This window comes from Myotis lucifugus, unplaced genomic scaffold, assembly GCF_000147115.1.
Source record: "Myotis lucifugus unplaced genomic scaffold, Myoluc2.0 scaffold_263, whole genome shotgun sequence".
Taxonomy (NCBI): Eukaryota; Metazoa; Chordata; class Mammalia; order Chiroptera; family Vespertilionidae; genus Myotis; species Myotis lucifugus.
Window position 1 is genome coordinate 1261168 of NW_005871311.1, and position 4179 is coordinate 1265346.

Below are 4179 nucleotides of genomic sequence, written 5' to 3' on the forward strand. Positions count from 1 at the left end.
ACAAAATAACCGCTGTCTTGTATTACTTTTGAGCACAAAAGCAATTGAAAATTTCAAAGTGATAGAATTTCTGAAATATTTTAATAACTTGAGAAAGTGATTCAGGGTACTTGAAACTAGACATACCTTGAAATTTCAGAATACACAGAGCAGATAAATTTTCACACTAGAGACTAGAAAATCTAGACTATATGCATTTAGAATATTTAATGGGAAACCTAGACTAGACGTTAGATGGCTTTATGCAGAGTTTTTAGATCTGTAGTCAAAGTAGAGGTAAAAGTCAAGACAATTACCCAAGAAATTAGGATGAGTAGATTTTTTCTCTTAGTTTTTATGTGTAGCTTTATCTCTTACCAGATTTTAAACTCCCCTTTTTCAAAAGCTTTTTAAAAAACATTTTTATTGATTTCAGAGAGGAGGGAGATGGGAAAGAGATATAAGTATCAATGATGAGAGAGAATCGTTGATCAGCTGCCTCCTGCACGCCCCCTACTGGGGATCAAGCTGCCCGGGCGTGTGTCCTGACCTGGAATCAAACCTTGACCTCCTGGTTCATAGGTCAGTTGATGCTCAACTACTGAGCACCACTGGCTGGGTTATAAACCCCTTAAAGTCAGAAATTCCACTTTTGTTTGAGTTTCCACAGTAGCTTCTCCTGGATTGTGTCTTAGTAGATACTCATTCGGTTGATTGTTGTCCGCTATACAATGCGCAGGTTCCAGAGATTGCGGTTCATTTGATTTTAGGCCATTTCTTCGGGCACCTCCTTCCCAGTTCACCAAGGTCTCTTCTGAAGGGCTGGTGCAATGAAGAAGAACCCAGGGCAGGAAGGGGGACAGTTAAAACAAGAGGTGTGTAAGTCATACCTTAGCTGTTTTAACCTTACTATGCTTTGAAATCATCTATGAGACTTTTAAAATGAAGATTTCTAGGCTCACCCCCAGATATTTGGGTTCAATGTTCCTGGACTAGAGCCTAGAAATACATATTCTATTTATTTATTTATTTACTTATTTATTTATTTATTTATTTATTTAAATTGATAAATTAAAATAAATTGATAATGCCATGTAATTAACATAACATTATATTAGTTTCAGGTATACAACATAATGATTTGATATTTGTACATATTGCAAAATGATCAGCCCATTAAATCGGGTATATATATATATATATATATATCCGTATATATAATGTGTGTATAATATATATATTAGGAAGAAGGCATTTTATTGAGATTTTGCTGCATATATAACTACAGAAAGCTGGGAGGGATGAGAGGAACAGGAATCCCTGGGAGAGCCTGGTAATGACCAGAGGGAGAGAGGGCGAGGGCCCTGGGTGCTCTCTGACAGGAGGAGTGGGATAGAAGAGGGGAAGAGAGAGGGAGGGGCTCACAGCCCAGATGTCATAAGGGAGCGGCCGTCGGGGATCAGCGGTCACCAAGCTTGGCAGTCACTGGGTCAGGAGCTGTACCATGTCCTTTACCACCATGGTGCCCATCACCATCCTCTCACCGTTGACTGTCAGCTGGGCAGCTCCAGTGTGCCAGGCATCCAGCGTCAGCAGGGCCAGGCTTCCCCTGCTCGGTGTCCTCCCTGCAGACCTGTCCTCATCCCTCACAAGGGACAGGACCCAGGTTGGCAGCGGCAGTCACTCCCTGCACCACCGTGTGTTCACTCAGACAGGTGTCTGTGATCTCGTTCATGCCATTTCGCTGTCCCTGTCCCTTTAACTCATTCTCATGAACATGGGGGCCATCAGCTCCCCAATGGGTGGCTGAATGGACACATAGAACTGCTAAGTTGGGGTGCACAGCTGGAACAAGGCTGCCTAGATTGAGTCACAGAAAGTAATGCTCACTGCAGCAGTGGCTGATTCTCCTAGCGTTACCAGGAAACTTTCCGGTGGGCTCAGGCTGCCTGTTGCTGTGTCCAATAATGAAGGCAGGGCTGAACCATATAGGGCGTTTCTTGAGAAGGCCAGCCCACCAAGAAGACAGGGCGCTTACAACCATTCAAATCCTGTCTTACAGCAAGGTGCAGGGGACAGGATTATAAAGGGGAAGGGGTTTGGGAGAGACGGAATGGAATGCAGCTTCGTGCAGCCCTGGAGGTCCACTATTGTCCTTAGTCATAAGGCGATGCGATGATATTTTGATTTCTGGTGGGTCGGTCTGACCATGCTTATCGGTTCTGCTTGCTGGGTTCACAGCTGAGTCACCTCCTCAGTTGCTTTGCACAGGCCTGGAAAAGGAAACTGAAGAAAAACGGAATCCCCTATTCACATAAGTATATGTGTTCTAAGATTTCTAATAATATGATTATTTTTTCAGATTAATTCAGGTGCTCTATCTATCAGATGATAAGTCCCCCTATCACTGGTGCCAGCGAATCTATTTCAGGGAATTCCCGGATGCTGATGCCACATGCCGGCCCTTGATGAGGAGATCAGAGTTGTTGGAAAAGTGGATGTGCACAACACCACGTGGGGGTCTGTGGAGAAAGGTAGGCGGCTGAAGGTGGAGTCCACAGCCAGCGCCTCACCAGCCGTGGGTACAGCAGTCCCTGCCTGCTGACACCAACACTGGACTCAGCAGGAGGGCACCAGGGGAGAGTCCGAATGTCGGGCCATGTAGCTCAGCAGCCAGACTGGTCGATGCAACCGGGGGAGAGACACGGGTGGCCACGGAGAGGGGTGAAGTCCTCTCAATCAAGCAGGGAGATCTCCTTGACTACAGGCGACTTTTGCTGCTGGGAGTTTGATTTTTTCCTCCAGGAGGCAGCTTCCACCTCTTCCCCTCCGACTCTAGTAAGCTACCCCTGGAATTGCCACCCTCATCCGAGATCGGGCCTGCTCCTTGTGCCTCGGGCACGTTCTTCCTCTCCCTCTTCCCCTTCTCGCCTGCCTCCTCACTCTGTTCACTCCCACTGCTCCTCCCTTTCTCCTCATCCTCACCCTGGGTTTCTCCTCCTCTTCCTCTTCTTACAATTTGAGCTTTAGTCCACTCACTTACCTCCATGTTGCACACAGAGAGACGTGTAGCCTCCTCTGGCCCGTCTGGGAGCTCCTGGGAGCCCGTGGCCTTGGCATTGAGCAGGTGGGACAGTGAGTGCCGCTGGAAGCGGTTCCAGTCTTTGAAGGATGACTTCAAGGCTGGGGGTGGTTTGGATGCCAAAAAGGAGAGGTTCTTGGCACGGCGGTGGCTCAGGGCCCCACCCAGCTCAGGAGGGACGATAAGTTGCCAGGTGAAGTGTGCTCCATCATGGGTATCGCCGTACTGGTCAGGCCTGGCCAGACTCAGCACATGCTGAGTCAGCAGCGTGGTCTGCTTACACTTGGTGAGGTTGAGCGTGGCTGCCGGGTGGATGCCCTCCTCTGCTGTGAGGGGCTTGGCCATTTTTCTTGGGTCATCAGGTGCAATCCTGGAGACATGCTCACTGTACTCACTGCTGAGCCACAGGGTGCTGGCTTGGGCCACGGGCACCTGGACGCTGTCTGTGAGCTTTGCCAACTGTTTGATGATCTCTCTGTGCTAGCCGCGTATACAGTAGCTTCTTGCTGAGCACAGAAGCCGCAACCCCGACCTCATTACAGGAGGACAGTAGCTTTACCAAGCCATTAAGGCAGGTGTCACAGACTAAGCCCATGTTAGTAGCACAGCATCCAGTGGCCTGGACTTTGTCTGCCCCAAAGTCCTTGTCCACGCTGCCAATGTAGGTCTGGAGTCCCCATAGGGGACATAGGTTCCCTCGCCAGCTTGGCCAGCTCTTCTGGCTTCAGGGTCTTGATGTGAGTGACCTTGGTGGACCTGATGTAGAAGCTCTTTAGCTTGGGTTCAAACATACCCTGGTTCTGGAGCGCCATGTACTGTCCCACACTGCTGAGAGGGTTGGTCAGGAGTACCTGGGGCCCTCAGCTGGGGCCAGGGGCAGCAGATGGAGGGTAGGGAGGTGGTCCAAATAGGAGGGAAGAGAGTAACAGCAGGGGGAGGGCACTAGTGGGAGGAGGTGGGACTGGGGTCAGGAAGCAGGGGGCCAGGGTAGGAAGGGTGGAGGGGACATGATTCATCCAGGTTCCTGGAGAAGACTTTTTATTTCAGATAGAGATAGGAGAGAGAAAGAGAGAGATAGGAGAGCAAAATACTACATTTTAAAAATTTTTTCAAATGTT

General features: G+C 48.9%; 1 pseudogene; it reads right to left on the reverse strand.

Moving 5' to 3' along the window:
- Positions 1-1461: 1461 nt before the first annotated feature.
- Positions 1462-3873, reverse strand: LOC102426205 (annotated as a pseudogene).
- Positions 3874-4179: the final 306 nt, after the last annotated feature.